Source organism: Kryptolebias marmoratus, linkage group LG8 (genome assembly GCF_001649575.2).
Source record: "Kryptolebias marmoratus isolate JLee-2015 linkage group LG8, ASM164957v2, whole genome shotgun sequence".
NCBI classification, from domain to species: domain Eukaryota; kingdom Metazoa; phylum Chordata; class Actinopteri; order Cyprinodontiformes; family Rivulidae; genus Kryptolebias; species Kryptolebias marmoratus.
The window spans coordinates 11,223,496-11,243,046 of NC_051437.1; the positions used below are offsets into that span (position 1 = coordinate 11,223,496).

Genomic DNA, 19,551 nt, shown 5'->3' on the forward strand with positions numbered 1-19,551 from the left:
AGGATGTTTGGTTTATCTATCGTTTACAGCTAAAAACTGTTCTTTGTTTTTGCTAAATTATGGGGATAATAAATCTATATTATTATATTTATGGTAAACAACCTTTAAACAACAAAAACAAATAAATCTTTCAGTTAAAAAGAACACTAAACGTGAAACAGATTACAGCGTTTTATTTAAATCTTTAGTATTTTACCTCAGCTGTGGTTGCCTGAATGTGTAAAAATATAAAACTTGATGATGGTATGACAGTGCAGATGAAATTATTTTACAGTCAATAATTATTTTAAAAATGCGGTTATAGTAAACAACCTTTTTAAACAGCAGAAAAACAGATAAATCTAACTTTAGTCTTTCAGTAAAACCCAAACAAAGCAGCTGGAAAACATGCAGTATTACATTATTTTATTTAAAATGTCAAATTCACGATAAATTTACACTTTCCGGTAATAAAGATGAACATTTCTTGAAGGAATCCATATCACCCGCTGCCTTTCAGGACAGTTTGTAACAAAAATCATCTCTTCCTGTTGTGAAATGGCAGCTTTATCGCTGTTTAGATCAAATCTTGAAAAAAAAAAAAGAAGGTTCTGTTCGATCTCACGGGACATCGGAAGAGTTTGTCTGATCGCTTGGTGCTCGGAGTGCTCGTTTGGGATGACCCTCAGCTCCTACCGCACTTAAATTCAGCTTGGTATCTGTAAAAACAGCTGTGGTGGCCATCTTGAATCGGGTCGACTCTAAAGGTACGTCAGTTGTAGACGTGCATCCAGTTCTCACTTTCTGAGAGTTTCATTAAAATCGACCGAACACACACACACCTGTCATGGTGGGGGTGGTTAAAAAGAACACCGCAGGGCGTCATATTCGGGCCGCTCCGTTTCCTAAGCTCACAGTAGCTCTCTGCTTCGAGTGTCAGATGTGACGAGCCCGAATGGCTGCGGAGTGGATAAATACGACTTTATTGATATTCAGATGCGGTGAGTGGGATGGATCGCCTCCCATCAATGTGAATCAAGTGCAGGGAACGTTTCTGTTTTAATTTCATTACAGCGTATCAGGCGCGTTTAGACGACGGATGAATTCCTTCCCACACAGTTGGAGCAAATCTGATTGTGAGATGCTCGCTTTTGTGTAATGAAACTGAATGAAGGCCATGAGTCATTTTGCCTCGCAGTGACATCAGGTAAACCACTCATCTGAGCGACGCTGAGACTACGAGCCGGAGGAGAGGACATGAGTCACGGCTGTGTGTGTGTGGCCACACTTCGCACTGACAGGTGGATCTAAAAAGCGAAACTGATTTAGTGTTCACTCCCTGCTGGTTCCCCCCTGATAAGTCGAGCAGAGCTTGAAGCCGGGGCTCCGGGTTCCTCTGTGTCCTCGGGGACGAAGGGGATGCACCTGTTCGAAGTGGCGTCGGCAGCTTGTTATTCCCGGCCTGTCGCCGGTGTCCACTGTCTGCAGGTGATGCTGTCTGCCCCCGCAGGAACCCGCTGATCCCACCGCCCTCCCAGCCCGCCGCCTCAATAAACCCTCTGCGCTCAATTAACAGAACAGGAAATGAGTCTGATAACGAAAGTGCTGCTGGAGCAGGGTGTCTCACTAACTCAGGCTCTCCTGTTGGAGCTTCACAGGAGGAGCTCGACCCTGTAGCACACTCAGGTTTCCTCCAAAGCTTCTTATTTCACCACTGGAATGACTCGGAGAGATGAAAACATGAGGCTGTGTCTGGGACTAATGATGGTTTCATCTCTCTGAGTTTCCTTCATCAGCAATAATAGAGCAATAACTGCAGCCGCTCTGCTTATGTGAGAAATAAACCAAACCAAACTAGCAGTAACAAAAGGCCAGCTAAAAGCTGAAACTAGCAGAATGGTAGCTAAAAGCTGAAAATAGCAGAAGACTTGCTAAAATGATCATAAAGCTACCTAGGAGCTAAAAGAAACAACAGACTAGCTAAGACTAAAGGTAGCAAAATGTCAACTAAAAGCTAAATGTAGTAACAGACTAGCTAAAAGCTAAAATTAGCAGACTGGTAGCTAAAAGCTGAAGCTGCAAGAGGCTAGCTAAAGTGATCAAAAAGCTAACTAGGGGCTAAAAGCAGCAACAGACTACCTCAAAGTAGCTTAAGGAGACAAAAACATAGCAAGAATGCTGAAGTAGATTTCATAAACTCAGTGTATTTTTATGAGAGAAATATTATAAATCAAGTTTAATATTTTTGAGAATTATGAAAGTTACAACAAGCAGAAATTTCCTGAAAGAGCCGAACGTTTTGATGTACGAATGGCTAAAACAGCACAACGTAAACAAACGTAGAAACAGTGGTGTGAGTGCAGAACCAGTACTCACGCTGTTAGCTTTAACACGATGTAAAACTTGTTTAAGCGCGCTGACAGTACATGTGCATTCTGAAGGTTAATTTAAACAGTTAATAACTAAAGACAATAACTTTCCTGTTTAAGGCCACTGAGCAATTAGAGCATTTGTCTTTAAACAGAGGAATGACTTTGGGCCTGATGGTCTCACTCATTAGACGTCTATTGTTGCTTCGCATTGAGGGAGTGATTGAACGTTTCTGTGTGTCTGTGTGTGTGTGTGTGTGTGTGTGTGTGTGTGTGTGTGTGTTTGTCTTTTTAAAGGGTTATCAGCGCCCTGCGTTATCGCCTCTGACACCTTATTAAGGACAGAGTTGTTTTAATTATACGCCGATATCAGCGCGGGGAGATAATTTTGAGTGGCGTTCATTATGTGTACCATTAGCATTTGAAGACAGACAAATGAGTCCCACTCTGTGGAAGTGGGCTGCTCAGGTTCAGATACGGCAGAGAAAAGGGAGCATGCATAATGAGGAGCTGAGGGGGGAACGGAGACACTTTGAGAGCAGCCGAGAAGACAAAAAGGCAGACAGGATGAAAGCTGCTGAAAAGCCCCTATACCTTTAGATAATATTTATTAAAGAAAAACTGTCAGGCTGCTCAAATGAAACGAGAGCAGACTGATGAGCTTGAAACGTGCTCCTTTTTCTTCTTTTTTAACCTCAGCCAGGTTCTTCAAAGCGCTTTACATTGTCTGTCATTCATCCCTTCACACACACACACACACACACACACACACACATTGTTTACTACTATACATGTATACACTTTAATGTTCCTACTCATCCACCAATCAACTCTGTCTTTACTTTGTTTTTTTGTAAGTTTTCCGTACTCGGTCAAAGTCATTAACAGACCTTGAAAGCGATTCATTATCCAGCTGCAGCTTTGGGATATTTGAGGGTAAATTTAAAAACGCACCTCTTGTGAGCGGTCCCTGCGTCGAACATCAAAGTTGTAAAATGTGGTTTCTCAGGCCCCTGGGCGCTTCCGTCCTGGAGATGTGCCTCGTGAATGTCAGTGTGCCGTCCAGGCGAGTCCGTTTTCGGGGTGAGACGGCGACATCTGTCCATTTCCTGTAAGAAAGCACAAAACGAGCGGATTCTGGCTCACGATCACACTGACAACACAATGGGCTCCTTTGGTATCCATGTCACTTTAAACCATCCTTCTTTACCTCCTTGTTGTTTCTCAAGGTGGGGGGTGGGGGGTTCACCCAGGACAGGTCACCAGTCCTAACAGGGTCACAGGAACGACTCACAGCCACTCAAACGCTGACATTAGGAAGAGCTCTTTTGTCCTACAACTTAAGGTGGTATCTCAGCGGGCTGAGACTCTTGAAGACTAGTTGGGGACTCAAAATAGGCAGAGTTTTTGTTGCCATCTCACAGAACTTTGCGTTTGCGACCAAATGACCGGCAAGCCTTGTGGCCGTGTTTTGATTAGCCCAGTTTTTGAAAACCATGCCCTACGTTTGTGTACGCAGCTTGGGAAACTGTATTCTTGGCCGTGCACATTATTTCGTCACCCACCTCGGCAGCCGCCCCCTCGTTTAGGATTTAATCCACCGGAGGACACGTTTTGAAGTGCAGACAGGCAGATTTGGAGCTGTTCTTCTAATCGTTGATGTGGTTGTTACACCTGTACATCAGTCCTGGATGCTTTCTGTCAGAGGAGGGAAAACAGCTCCAGTGTTCCTGAAGTGGGTTGGAGACGCCAGCAACAATGACTTTACAGAAGGGAAAATCTGCCACACAGCTTTCTTTTTAAACATGTTTAATTCAATTAATTCAGCCTATTTATACAGCGCCATATCACAACAAAAGTCGTCTCAGGGCGCTGTGCAAAAACATTTAAACACATTATAAAAAGCTGATTAGTGAAGGTTATCTGTCTAAGGAAGCCAGCAGGTTGTGTTGAATCTTCACTTTGTTGCAGTCGCCCAGCCTGAGCAGTACAGGATGCTGTTAAAAGAAGGTCATTCCTTTCCACTGTCGCCTCTGTGGAAAGGATTGACCTCCTTTAAACAGGAAGAAACCTCCAGCAGAACCAGAACCAGGCTCAGGACAGGCGGCCATCTGCCTCGACCAGCTGGGGTTTGAGAGGACAGGAAAGAGACACAGACATCACAGAATGACTCGTCCAGGTAGAGTTTCTGTTGGAAGAAAGACAAAGAAAAACATGTTTGTGGTAGAAATAATTCCAGTAAAGCAAACAAAGACAGGAAATGTGGTCAGTTTGTCCTCCAGCAGTCTGAGCCTATAGCAGCAGAGCTAAGGGAGAGCTCAGGAAACCCAAACCATCCCTAACTATAGAATTTATCAGAAAGGAAAGTCTTCAAAGTAGACGGTGTGTCAGCATCACAGACAGAAACAGGAAGTTGGTTCCACCAGAGAGGAGCCTGATGACTGACAGCTCTGCCTCCTGTTCTACTTTTAGAGACTCTAGGAACCACAAGGAAACCTGCAGTCTGAGAGCAAAGTGCTCCGTTAGGAAAATATGGAACAAAAAGATCTTTAAAATAAGATGGAGCTTGGTTTCTGACAGCTTTGCATGGCAGGAGTAAGATTTAAATTCTTGACAGGGAGCCAACGGAGAGAAGCTAAAACTGGAGAAATCTGATTTCTCCTTGTAAGTCTCATCAGGACTCTGGCAGCAACATGTTGGATCAGCTGAGGGCTTTTTAAAGAATCTTTTGAATATGTTCAAAACTCAAGCGACAAGACCGCTAGCCTCTCTGACTCAAGCAAGGAAGCTAAGAACCGTTTTGAGACTCTCCCCAATTCTGTTCACCAGTGGCAGCCCAGTGAGCTACCACATTTAATATCAGGCAGTTTAAATATTTATCCATGTTTTTTTTGTAGAATGTGGTTTAGGTCTGGTGTTTAGGCAACGAAACACCAGACCTCAGTAAAAAGAAAAGCAAACGATTGATTCAAACATATTGGCTTCTGCTTTAACTTCTAGCAGTTTTCTTTTTCTTTCTGTCTCAATTTACTGATTAAAGAAAAAAACACGTTTTCTTCCTTGTGCAGGGCAAAGTTCGGGTGGCTTGTTAAACGGCAAAAAAAATCTGGTGAAGTTGATTCGCGATGCAACAGAAAGTGCATTAGACGGGAAAGTGCGTGGGCGGAACAAGCTGGAAACTCGACTCGAAGGGTCAGCGTTGTGTAATTATACTTACTCGCAAAAGATTTCAAACTCATCCGCAGAACGTGATGAACGTTTTGAGTTAAAAAAAAAAAAAAAAAAAAGAAGAGATCCAGTTTTTAAAATGCATATATTAAACAAAGAAACACGGGTTTATAAAGATGTTACTTTGGTTTTAGCAGAAGTCTGCAGTCGGACATATTTCAGTGAGAACCCCGGCTTCTGTCACTCTTTTTTTTTTTAAATATCATTATCAGAGAAGTCCTGGTGATGACACTCAGACTCCTCAAATCTCCCAAAAACAATCAGTGGCTGCCGAAATACAAGACGTTCAGGTAACGGTGTCAAGGGATCAACGTTTTCAGCCCATCAACCTGCAAGAGTTTTTCATAAATCACAAAATAATAGAACAAAAGGAATGCACTGATAACGCCTTTCCTTTCGAGGTGGATACTTTAGGACTGCAATAAGTAGGTTAGATGCAGCAGATAAATGTGTGCCGACAGTGATGACTTGATTTTTTTTCTTTTTTCATGTAATCATCTGTCGGTGACTAGTATGTAGCTGCAGCAGCATGTGGTGTGCACCACCCTGCAGGAAATCTGTCAGGTGTCGGGTCAGAGGCGTGCACGTGCCTTTGTGTGTTTGAGTGAAAAACACCAGATGATCAAAGGAAAGGTTCGGAGCGCACGGACAAGCTGCACCTCCATCTGTCCACTTTTCTCTGGCAGCTTGGTTTTGTTTGGCGGGCAGGAGAGGAACCTAAATCCCATCATGCACTTGGATGGCCTCGGGACCTTCTAGCTTTGAGGAGCCACTGAGGCAGCAGATCATTAAAAACACACGGCTTCAAAGAAACCGCTAGAAGCAAGATGGGAGACGGGGAAACAAAAGCCGAACTTCTCGCGGAGCGGTGTAGAGGTGCTCCTGCTTTTCAGCAATACGGATTCTGCGCACGGCCGAATGTGAGGGTGGAGAAGGTGGAGAAACCAGCTCGGGATGGGACTCAAAGGGCTGGACTGAGGAGAAAGGCCAAGCGGCGTCCAGAATCTCCACTTCCTGTTCTCTTTTCGACTCCTCCATGTTCAAGCAGTAATGAATAGCGTTCCCCTCACTCCTGCAGTCGGGTGCTCTCGACACAACTCAAAGGCGTTTTTGTCGTTAGTTGGAGCTGGAGCCTCCCGCCGTCGAGAGACGTCGATATGCAGACGCCGCTCTGAGCGGAGCGCCGTGCCAGACTATATATAGCACCCTCTCTGATTTCTGCTGCAGTCGGGCGCTCATCAAGTCATCATTTGATTGCATTATTTATTTTGATTTTACGAAGACGACGCCGTCTGCTCGAGCGACGCCTCTCGTTAGTCGCCTCCTCAGACCCGGGCCGTCACCCCGCAGACAGCACGTGGCCGCCGTATTTGTTGTTTTTCTCCAAGATGTTCTTATAATTCCCTCGCCGAAAATATTAAAAATCTAGTTAAACTCACAGCAGGCGCGCCGCCGCAAGCTTTGGACGAAGAATGAAGCCGAAGCAGGATCCGTGTTTTAGGATTACAGCATATTTCTGTTTAAACGAGCTCTTGGAGCCCCCTCCTCTCCTTTTTTCTTTTTTCTTTTTTTTAGGTCTCCATGGAAACCTCAGCCTGTTCTGAGGTAGCGCACGCCTGACCCTCAACTTTCACTGACACTATTCACTTGCTGTGCTCTCCGCAGGATTTTCCACAGTTCCCAATAAAAGCGAGACAGAAAACCAAGCAGCAGAAAGATTCTGTCCATTTCCTCCCTGATAGGAAAACAGTTCAAGGAACCTGAAGAAAACCATTTGCGGCGTTCACGGATGCAAATCACTTTCCCATCAGTTTGTCATCAGTTGCGTGGCTTGTAATGATTGTTTTCCTCTGTTAATAGCTGCCGGTGTTGTAAATTATATTTATGACTTTTTATTTGCTGGAGCTTTTTCCGAACAGTTTCCAAACCCCTCCACTGTCCCTGATTAGACTTCATACATGTTGTTATACGTCTCTTTGTCCATACGAAGCCAAACTAAAATGTTTGTCATCGACAGACAGAAACACATTAACTGAGGTTTTTTCCTGTTTTTTTGATTACATTCCATTTTAAACACGACCTCCATCAGACTCCAGCGTGAACCATCTCCAGTCCCCGAAATGACCCGGATGCAAAGAAGAAGCTGTGACGTCACACTCCACACGCTGAGTTTACAGCAGTAAATATGGACGCTGCGAGTGTTGGTGTGTGTTTATTGATTCTGAAGATGTTGTCCAGTCAGGGCTGACTGTCCATCCAAATGGGAAAGAAAAAAAGAGCCCAAATGTTAACGATGCTGCCTGTGTGGATGCAGAGTGACCTGAGGAACCTCCGTCCTTTCATCCGAGGTGAACGTTCACACTGCGGTCGCTTTGAGACACATCGGCTATGTGTCCGATTCAGTACCACATACTGAAAAGTCCTGGTCGGATATGAAAAATCAGTTATGTCACGTCGGGGCAAAGACTTCAGAATTGGGTCACATTTGCCTGCAGCGTGAAGGTAGCCTGAATTTGCTTCAAATCTGCCTGAAAGACGAAGACACGCGTCGTCTTTTCATCACGAGCTGTTAGTGGATCAACAAAACAAACCCTCTCAGTTCTGAAACTTGATCACTAACTGCTCTGCTGCTGCTGCATTTAAAGGGACAGTCCAGACTTTGGAGAAAGTAATTAATATTTTACCTGTTCTTCCACCTCGATTCTGAACACATCGATGAGCTAACGGCTAGTCCGAGCAAGGCCAGGACCAAGGCTGCCGTGTTGAAATGGCTCCACTCTCAGAAGTTTGATAGCCTTTGCTCCTCCATTAGCTTCTCTTTACACAAAACCTCACGCTGCAAAATATGGTTTGCATGAACTGCTGTGAAATCTTCTCAGACCGAAGCTGGGTTTTTTTGGGTAACAATCCAGTCGGTGCCACTCAAACGGTACTGACAGGCTAATAACGGCTTGTCTGAGCGGGGCCACTTCCAAAGTGAACTGCTGGAGACTTTATTCCTCCTCTCCCCCTCCCTGCACTCCGACACTCGGCCGTACTCTGACCACTGGAGCTTCAGGCGCCGCTTGAAGGGGAAATGAGATGAAATATCACAATAATGAGTTTTCATGTTTTTCTTTGAGTTAAACATCATCATAAAACACTCCTGTGGTCCATTTCTCAGATTTCAAACGTTAATGACCTGTTTTTAGAGTTTTTGTGAAGTGGGCTGATTGTGTGGGCGGAGTCACCTCCTTGGTTGGAGAGGTAGAAGGAGGCGGGGCCAGCTGTGGCCGACCCTGAGGAGGTTACTGTCTCAGTGTTTATCAGAGAAAATGGAAGCAGAAGAAGAAGCAAGTTCTGTTAACCAGAGGACCGGTTTGAGAACACGTTTGTTTTTTGGTCTGGAGTGAGGCTGTCGGGAACTCGAACCTCACATTTCACAAGAGAACCCCCCCCCGAGCTTTACAGTGATGTCACACAGTCTTCAAAGAGTTTCTTATCTTGGCAGCGAGAGGCGGCCGCTGTTCGACCATTTCCCCCCCACACTATCAGTATTTTCTATTTCCTGCCTTGTTGGCGTTCCTGTGCTTGGCTCTAGGTACGTCACACTTCCAAGTGATCGTGCAAAATGCCAAAGAGACCCTATTCATTTTTGCAATGTTTGAATAATAATTTTAAATTGGTGTCATTTTTCTCTTTAATGCGAGACTCTAAAAACAAGCACTTTTTATGACTTTCTTTTAGCTTTTTGTCAGCTTCAAGCCACTTTTCATTTCCCACTTTAAAGCCCCAACCATTACCTTCAGAAGCCACAGAATCCGTTCAATAAGATCCACCTGAGGGTGATCTACGTTCAGGACGACACAGGAAACGTCCCATTGTTTATCTCCCCTTATGTCCGGTCTGTCCGCTCCAAGCTGCTGACTGAGAATTCATCTTCTAATTTTAGTCTCACAGAATGGATTTTTAAACAGTGTCTGAACAAAGCAGGTTCTGCTGCGTTAACTAAGATCATGTAAGCTCTAGCGTTAGTGGTGGCCGCATCCCTGAATCTATCCGTTGTGCTGAGTCTCTGTCTGAGCTGCTGGCAGAACGATGGGAGAAATCTAATAACGGACGCGGGCGAACTGTCCCGCCCCATAACTGCAAATAAGTAAAAGAAAACTGTGCATGAATCACCCAAAACAATTTTAAATTCCGTTCAAATGACTTAAAATAGAACAAACTAATACACAAAAAGCTAAGTAATTAAGTCATTCACAATATTTACAAGTAGGAACTACTTTGTGGGTTTTTTTCTGGACTGGGTTCGCCTGGTTAGTGCTATCAATATTTGTAGGTTTTCTGTCACTAAAACATGATGAACCGCGCTCTTTAACCCGGACCATTATCATCCTACTGAACGCGGCTCAGGACCCCAGAAAAGGCTGCGGAGGCTTTGATCGCCACGGTAACTGTTACTCCCGACGGGGTGGATATCTGTAACAGGAGAGGCGGTAAAGAGATGAAAACTCACAGCGTAGCGTCCGCGGTGCTCCCCTCTCTGCCGCGTCGCCTGCAAATCAAGGAGCACAAAAAACAAAGTTGGTCAGAGATTTAGAGATTTCCGCCAGAACCCGCTCTAAGTTCACCGTTTTTTAATAAAAGGTCACGTTTAGGGCTCAGAAAAGCAGCGCTGTAGAGATTCTGCAGACAGTTCCGCAAATTTGCTGAAAACGGGGGACAGACGCCAGACTCCGAGAAGCCCCGAGCCGGTGGAAATGTGCAGAGAGCGAGCACATTTTACAGGTTTCCTCCCCCAAACTGAAGGAGAGAAACTAAACATGGCAGTAAATCAAAGCTCAACATGTGTTGACTGAGGGGGTAATATTAAATGAAACGAGCTGATCTTCAGGAGGATAAATTTTGAATGCAGCAGAGGCCGCCTGAGTGCTTCACTACTTTATGTTCCTTAATATTTTAAATTGCTGCCAAGCACCTGATTTATGTATTTTTATTTCTTTTTTTTAGACACAGATTTTTAGCCATAACAGTCAGAACGCACAAGCATTAGCAGGAATCATTTTACAACAAATACATGTTTTAGTTTCAAACTTTATGAAGCTAAGAGAGACACACTCAGCCTCCTCTGTTTTTGTTTTTATCTGCACAAGTGAAGGCTCCTCCATCACGTGGAATTTCATCTAGTCAAAGAGACAACCCGCAAAGTTTTTTGTCTGCCTTGATTGTCAGGCGGTCTTTACTCCTAAACAGTGCTGGTAATAAAACATTTCCTGCCCCTGGCTCGAGAGCGCCAGTAAAAATGAGATTTCCTGCCTTCCCCGCTCCTGCAGGACGCCGGCTGGTGTCAGTCCAACACAGACGCCAACAAATCCCTTCCAACTGAAAGGAAAAGCACGATTTTGGATTTCGTTCTCCCTTGTTTTGATAACGATTTATTTATTTTAAAAAAAACAACAACAACAAAAAAAGCTCATTCAAAAACAGCTTTTTGTCTGTGGAATGGGACGAGTAAATCAGATTTTGATTCGATTTTCAGCACGTGTTTTTTGTCTTTTCTCTCTCTGGCGGCACGCGACGGGGTGGCTCGATCTGCTGTCACAGAAAACACAACGAGCCCTCCCCAACTACACACACACACACAAACACACACACAGAGACCAAAAAAAAGCATTAAGTGGAACAAAGAAAAAGAATAATTGATTCTTTGAAATACAGCTCTCAACAAAAGCACAAATGGCTCCTCCGAACAGAATTATACTGTCAAAAACATTGTTTTATTTTTGTTTTTTTGGGGTTGCTGTTTAAAGGACTCATCTTTAAGGGGGAAATTTCTTCCAAGATTTTTCAAAATTTATTGTAATTTGTCCGCTGCCCGAGCGTTTTATCAAACTTTGCGGGAGAACAACGCGCTTTGTGTTTTTAATGATCGCCTTGAGTGCAGAAAGAGTCCCCGGGAACACTCGTAAAATAAATGTTTTATTCGCCTAATTATGCCCGAAGGCTGTTGAACTACTTGACGTCGCGCTACGCTTGTTTCAGCCTCCGAACGGGGCATTTTGTTCGACATGTCGACCTTTGTGAGGCGGCGTGCTGCCTGTTATCTTGCCTCCCAGCTTGAATCTTGCTGTGTTGTTGCCTTGAGATAGGGCCAGGTATAGTGACAGCGGGTGGTGGTGTGTGTGTGTGTGTGTGGGGGGGGGGTGACTTTCCGCCGCAGGGCCTATTTTCCCTCTTCTCCTGACAATTTTCCCGCCCTCTAAACTGCACCAAAAAAAGAAAATCCAGTGTCAGGACTCTCCGTTAATGAGTGCGTTTGTTAATATTGTTAATTGCCCGCTCCCCCCCCTCGTCCCCCGGCGGTGTTTTAGGAGCAGCAAAACGAAAGCCGTTTGATGAAAGGAGGCTCTGTCAGCTGCACAGAGGCGGAAAGGTGCTCTTCTCCGGCGGGGGGAGGGGTGTGTGTGTGTGTGTGTTTAAGGGGGGGTGCCTGCGTCGGCCTTTTGATGGCTCCTTATTAATGAGGGTGATAGTTTCCTCCTCCCCAGTGACCAGATCGTCCGGTAAACAAGAGCGGCTTCTCACCGCCCGGCTATAAACTGGTTCTAACCCCCCACCCCCACCACCCCAACACGAGTTCATCTGCTTCATTACAGCTGCTCGGATGTTGCATCATCACGTTTCTCCTCCTAAAATAGGTCTACAAGCTCTATATTCTGCAACGGGGGAGTGGAGACGTGTGCGACTCGAGGAGCGCCGGCGTCGTCAAAGCTCACAGTCGCGGCCCTCGTCTCACCAGAAGCACCACGTTTGACTTATTTATGCCGTTGTTTTTGTGTTTTGTTTTGTGTTTTTCTTTTTTTTCTCATCTGAGGAGGTTGTGTGACTGCATGTTGCACAGCGTGTGCAGGGTTTTGTAATGTTTTCGCAGCAAACGACGCTGTCGCCCCACCTCGACGGCGGTCACGGGCTCGCCTCAAACAAGAGTCGACTAAAGTGGGCTCAGATGGAAAGGGTATGAATAATGAACATCTTACCTGTTGTAGACAACTTTTGTAAAAAAAAAAAAAAGACTCCAGTTTGGAGAAACGGGAGCTCGGTTTTGAAACTGATGGTGACAAGAATATTTATAACAGGGGGTTCAAATTGAAACTGAAATGTAGATCATCAGAAACACGTTCCTGACATTTGGAACGAGGCAGGGAGGCTGTTTGAAGAGGGAAAAATCAGCAGTTTTTCAGGATAATTTGTGGGAATCTTTGGCTTTTTAGAAGGACTGGGAGAGATTTTAGAAAGTCAGATGCAGAATTCATTTAGCCAAGACAAGGAACCATCTCCTAAGGCAGTAAACCTAAAGGAAGTAATATTTAAATTAAACATTGACTGGAGGTTTGACTGCTTCCCAGTGAGTAGTTCGTACAGGAGGAGTATTGCTACTCTGGGGCGGCTAACATGCAACCTGTAACAGGATAGAATTGGCAGGTGTGTGTGTGTGTGTGTGAGAGTATTTTTACTCTTTTGTTGGTTTTGCTGCAGAGAAAAAGCGCCCCAGCGACCGAGCTTGTGTGCGCGTCTACAGACAGTTAAGCTAGGCTCTGAGGGGCACCGTACCTACAGGAGAGCTGGTTGGAACTTCTGCTCGTTGAGAGGAAAAGGTTTTTAAATAAGACAGCCACATAAATAGGGGGAGGGCCCCTTCCTTGTCTGACATTGACAGGATTATTTCCAGCCAATCCTGGCTGCCGTAATCTAATAGGAGACAGGAAACAAATGTTAGGAAAGAGAACTGACAGTCGTGTACAGGTTTATAAAACAATGTTTTGCATGAATCACAAAAAATTAATTTGAGATTGGACTTTGATCATCTTTGTTCTTGTTGAAGAGATATCAACAACAGGTACTAATTGTTCAACAGCTTTCCACAGAGCTCCACTTCAGAGGATCTAAAAGTGCTTTAAATGTATTTTACTTAGTGTGATTCAGACAATATCAAAAGAAATAATTGCAGCATGTAATTTCATCAAGCAGGCGAAGGCGGTAGTGATTTTTAAGTGGGTGGGAATGATTTATCAAGTCCTTCCTGCAAACGAAAGATGAGGTTTCTGTAGCCCTGCCGGGTCATTAGTAATTTCACGTCAGGTGTCGTGTGAAATACGGTGCGACGGCCTTTAGACGCTCCAACGTGAGTTTCCCCTAAGGCTGCCGGGAGGTGATTATGGCTCGATACTGCGGGGTGCATGCAATTCGATAAGCATGAAAGAGACGTCCGCACGAATCCCCAGGAGACATTCAAAGAAGCAGACAGGCAGATACGCACCTCCTCCCGTTATTAGCATCTGTTACGGGTCATTTCTACACAAAGGCGACGTTACAGCATCTCTGCAGCCAAACAGAAACAGTCGTGTGACTCCAGAGAAGAAAGTCAGACTCTGCAGACGTGTCTCGCCGTCGTTACTCTGTTCAGGCCCGGTTCTGCTCGGCTTGTTCAGCCGTCTGAGCGTCCACATGAGTCAGGATGGAGCCTGACGACAGGAAACACCTGTCACAAAAACTAAACATGGCCATTATGTTGTTCAACCATTTTTTTCCCCTAAAAATAAGAATCCTCTCCCTCCTTCAGAGACACGTTGAAGGCGTTTTCATGACGGCACGTGAAAACTTTTTAAAGGCAACGTGCTTTTTAATTACCCTTTGTGAAAACGTCTCTATTGGAAGGTAGAAACATTGAAAAGAAATTACCCAAAGTGAATAATCATGATTACGTCTTATATGAAACAAAAAAACTGCACATAAATAAACATCAACTGGTGAGTTGAGTCCTTTTTTTTGGTCTCATTCTCTTCAGACCAAATATGTTCTCCCATCAGGACTAAAAATCCTAACAAGACATTATCTTCATATCATTACTGTTGTTTACTGCAGTTAACGATAAGTGTAACCTTAGGGCGGACACTTTTCAGCTTCTTATAGCACATCAAGGAGAAACTGCCCCACATTTTCCCCTCTTGCTGCGAGCCGAAATCAAGCATCATCACAGCTGAACATAAATAATTCATAGGCAGGTACATCTCAATAAATCTGAATAGCATCAAAAAGTTAATTTAGTTCCATATCTCTGTTCGAAACAGCGAAAACTCATAACGTATATTGCGTAGATTCATTCCGCACGGAGCGATGTGTTCAAGAGTTTATTTAATGCTGACGATTGTGGCTTTCAGCGGCTGAAACTTAAAGTTCAGTTTCTCTGAAAATTAGAATATTATGTAAGGCCAGCAGATCCTGCAGGCGGCGGAGGTCAGAGCCTCACAGGCTCACAGCCCAGACCAGCTACTGAAGCAGAAACTGGTCAGTGCAGCAACATCCTCCTCAGTAGGTCACATGTCTGCACTGAAAATCCTTCTTTTATTAGTTTTATGTCGTATTCTGTTTCTCTGATAAACAGAATTTGGGGGTATTGTTAGCCATTATCGTCAACATTAGTTTAAAGGAAGATGAATTCATCATCAGCGTAGACAGAGTTCATTTTTAAGAGGCAGTCGAAACACGGTAGGGGAGCAGGCGCTTCTGGTGTCGAGGTGAACAGGACGGATTCCTGTCGTTCGTCTAAACATGGAGGTCTCTTTGGTGATTTGCACAAGAGTTGCTCTGTGGGGGTCTGGTTGTACAGAGGGGACAAGAGAGGACTGAGGTCAGTCTTTGAGTCGTTAGTTTAATTATGAACCTACAGCAGGTAAAATGTTAAGTTTTCATAACCTTCCACAGAAACTCTTCTAAGGACTGCAAGAACAGCATCTTCAGTAGGAATTGGTTTTGACTCTGTTCCAGCTTCGGGAGAATCTTGCTTATTTCCTAATAATTGGATGCAAAAATTTCCATTTTGCAACTAAGCACCTCAAAAAGTGAACGTTAGACCACAAGCCACCCGGACAAAAGCTTCTTCTGACCTCAGCTCTAAGAGGAGCTCTGCTGCAGCCCCGGAAGGAAGGGTCGGAGGATACGCCACGCTGCTGCTGGGATCGACTTCCTGTTTCCTTGTCTTTTTTTTTCTCACAACAGAGCGAGAGCGTGGGAGCGCGGCACATGGCTGGCTCCGGCCGGCTGACAGGAGATTTGTAGGCGACTGTAGTGATGACTGAGACGCGCAGGCGAACGCAGGGCAGAGGTTTTGGCGTCCCATATGGACCCGCAGCACCGAGGCACGAGGAGCTGCAGTCTAAGATTAGCAGCACACGTTCCACCGTCTGCGTCAACGTATATCACGAGAAGCTTCTGCGCGTCGACAGATTAGATCTCCCATCCAAACTCGTGACTGTTTCCCTCCTTCACCTGGAGGCCAGCGCTTTGGAGCAACTTTAAAGTAACTGTTTCAGTAGAAACTCAAAGAGAAACCTTCCCCGGCCTTGATTTAGTCGAACAGCAGACTTTACCTCAGGGTTTATTTCCTCGCAGGTGTTTTGTTTATGCTGCTGCAGCTTCCGTCCACCAGAGACAAACGATTGCTTGAAAGCATCAATTAGCCGTCCTCGGAGAACTGGCAGTAGCCTGCAGGCTCCGCTTGATCAGTTATTATGCGGTTTTGTTGTGAATCTCCTCCTTTTGTTCTCGGGGAAAAAGGACCTCCGATTCACATCGGACCATTTATCCACAGGGTAATGAAACACCGGCGCGCTTTTTTACTTTTACTTGGAAAAACGGCGCTCGATAAACCAACCGGTTATTTTCTTGGTCTGTTGATGAATGGTTTCATTCTTGTTTTATTTATTATCACCAATGAATGCTAATGAGTTTCCCCAAAGGCAAAGATAAAAACTTCAGCTGCTGTGGGTTTTTTTCTCCTAACAAACAGCCCAAAGAGGTCAAGTCTGCACCTCCGGGATTTATGGTGTAATAAAACCACTTTTATAACTTTGTGAAATCTGAGTTTTCTTGGCCAGTTAGTTTAAACCAAAGTGAAGGACGTTTGTTTCTTCGAGTTTTAGGTACATATAATAAAGATCATTGCTCCACAGATGAATTTTGTTAGAATCTTTCATGACTTTCTGACTCAAAACTAAAACTTGAGAACTTTTTTTTTTTTTTTTTTTAAAGCACGGCTCCTTTTAAACGTAGGTGCAACACGGTCCAGGCGTTCATGCCAAGCCCTCACGCTTACGGACGGTTGGCGCGGGAACATTGAAGTTCACAACAAATAAATAATTCACGGGTGTTCTCCCGTCTAGAAACACACGTACGTTTTATTTAACAGCGTTTCGCTAACATCCACGCCAGAGAAGAAGCAGAGGAAGATGCTATTTAAAGCACTCCGTCTTTCTTTTTGTTTTTTTTTCTATCTTAAACTAGGAGAAAGCGACCTTTCTAAAGTTTATCAGTTTCAGTTCAGGTTGAATGATTAAGAGAGTAGAATGTGACTTTTTGTTTATTTTTTAATGTTATTTTATAGTGAAGATACCAACATGTAAACCCTGCCTTGTTGTATGTGGCCCCATTTGGTTTATGGGAGAATTACTGTCTGGTTTTCGTACTGAACCGTGTCCCTCCCGCACCAACGTAGAACCAAACCGTGATCTGTGCGTATCTCCTCACTTCTACTTTAAAAGGTGAAATTGTGCGTAAAAGTTTGATATCTTTAAAACGCCACAGAACCTACTTTTACTCTTGGGCAGAACTTCCCAGTTGTTGGCTAATCAAAGAGGTGCTATTTGTTGATTAATCTGCTCATTGCTTTCTTATTAGATGATTATTTTGTCTGCAAACTGTCTGAAAAGGTCCATCGCATCGTCTCGGAGGACATTGGGCGCTGTTGCTGATTATTAAGCTCAAAATGATTTCATTTTCTTTCTCTGCTTGATTGATCAACAAATAAAGGCCACACAGAGTCTGTTCTGTCTGGGTTTATATAGTCCGTGGTGTACGGTGCATGTTCCTTGTGGTACTGCAGGACTTTTATATCTCATCTTGCTGCAGGTTTTACATCACTGCTGTCACGCTGGTTATTAAGACCTTCGAACGTGCTTTATGTTGTCGCCTCGTCCCACAGCGGCCCGTCGCTAACTTCGGATTCACTCTGTCGTAATGTGATGGAGAGCTAAGGTCAGAGCCAGATATCACTTAGGTGAAGAACACGCATTTCGTTCTTTCACGGTATCGTATGCTTCTTGGTTTCCTGCCGCCTCCTGAGAGGCTGCTCGCTCGGCGCCGTGATCCTCTCATCCCTGAAGGCGATAGGTGGCCCGGGGAGTCGGCGCGACGTCGGGGAATAAGATGAGAGGGGATGAAGGCCCGTCTCTGCTGGCCTGTGAAATATTCATTAAAAACCAAGGCGGGAGTGGGTGGGGAAGGGGAGCACGAGACGGAGCCGAGTCCGCAGGGGGAAAGAAACCTTGTAGTTCGGGAAGCACGAGGGAACCACTGAGAGGAATGCAGACCCGAGGAGGAAAAAAACAGGAAAAAGAGATTTTTTTATGGGAGCTGGTGGTTATGATTGTAGCTATCAAAGGGAAAACAAGTGTAGGAGGTTTTATAATGTCTCATCTGGCACGGTCAATGACACGGATGGTAGGAAAATAAAAAATCGGACTTTTCATATTTCTAACACAAACTCTTATCTGAAAACTGCTTTTCGGTGTCAGGTTTCTGCTCTGTGATCGATCATGTCAGGAGGGCCTGTTCTCTGAATCATCTGGGTGATTATAAAACAGCGCTGGCCTTCACCCTGAGCCACAGCAAAGGTCTCCTGCACCAGTCAATGCTCCCGACCCGATGAGTTGCATTTGCATGATCAATTCTTTTTTCATTACTCTGACTTTGACCTCCAGAAGGGGGGGAACGTTTGGAAACTTTGTAGAGTTTTTGGATGTGTGATTATTTTTTTCCCCCCACTTCAAAACACTCATGAAAGTTACACCTGTGTGTGGTTACCTGCTAACAGTTGGTTCTTTGTTGGTTCTAACGATTCTGAATTTGGCTTGCCTCCTGCCCTTTTCGGATGGTTTTTCCCTTGTAAGCACATTTAGCTTGGACACTATTTAATCATAAAATTAAAAAAGGAGGATCTCCTGAAATCAAAATAAACCAAAAAGATGCATGCTTTTGCCATAATTGTTATACAAGATAAACTTTGTCATACTACTATAGTCATTGTTTGCGGTTTTTCTCTCGTTACCATTTTAGCGCACATAAACACCGGGGCGGAGTGAGACGGACGGAGAAATCTGGTGAAAATAGGCGTTTCTCAAAAGCTCCACATGTCGAGTCCACACAGATCCACCGAGATGGAGCAGTTCAAAATTTCCATTTTGAAAGCATTTTTAAAAATCTATTTTTTCTTCACAAAGACCTCCATTTGGATGTGAAAAGAAGGGGCCAACGCAGCAGAAGTATGTGTTTGGTGTAGTGTAGTATAGATGAGGCCAAGGCCATCAAGGTGTGTCCTAAACATGTGACTCCTGTGGTGTAGACAAGTTAAATCCTCTCGTGGCTGTAAAAACTCTGGATTTAAGCTTTACATGCTTCTTTAAAATGACCCTAAAAGCAAATTATAGCATAGTAGAGGTGCAGGATACCAGATATTATCACAGGAGGTATTTTCGTATCTCGGGACAATGTTTGAACCTTAATTAAATCCATATTTAAATTAAACCTTTAAACACTTATTTAAGCCCGACCTGATGTTCTACCTTTGCTTCAGTACAGAAGTACAGAACCAGAAGGGGAGGGTACAGTTTGATTTACTGCTAATGTGCCATCAGTGAAGGTAGTCACAGAACCTAACTGGAGTGTGCGCAGGTGTGTGTGAGAGGTGAAATAAACTGCTCTCACCAGCAACAGTTTTTATTTTGCTGATTCTGCAAGGCCGGCTTGTTGTATGTGAGTACGGCTAACCCAGCTCCCTTTGGTCTGTGTGAATAATCGGTTTTGTTCTTTTGAGCGGTTTCCCCGCCTCGTCGTGCGCGTCTTTTCTTTTTTTCTCTGACTTCCAGTGACTCGAGGTCAA

General features: G+C 44.4%; 1 protein-coding gene and 1 long non-coding RNA gene across 4 annotated transcripts in view; one reads left to right on the plus strand and one right to left on the minus strand.

Annotated features, from left to right (window-relative positions):
• The window catches only part of LOC108232063 (acid-sensing ion channel 1-like), a 56,709-nt gene that overhangs the window by 27,273 nt on the left and 9,885 nt on the right, over positions 1-19,551 (plus strand). The window lies entirely within an intron of this gene.
• The window catches only part of LOC108232065, a 33,826-nt gene continuing 14,491 nt past the window's right edge, over positions 217-19,551 (minus strand). The window contains exons 4-6 of one of the 3 annotated variants that reach the window (XR_005233480.1): positions 10,075-10,113; positions 3,303-4,536; positions 217-3,088 (exon numbers count right to left, since the gene is read on the minus strand). This is a non-coding gene — a long non-coding RNA (uncharacterized LOC108232065). Of the gene's footprint in view, positions 3,089-3,302; positions 10,114-19,551 lie in introns of all 3 variants that reach the window. The other 2 variants (XR_005233481.1, XR_001808444.3) reach the window with 2 other exon arrangements.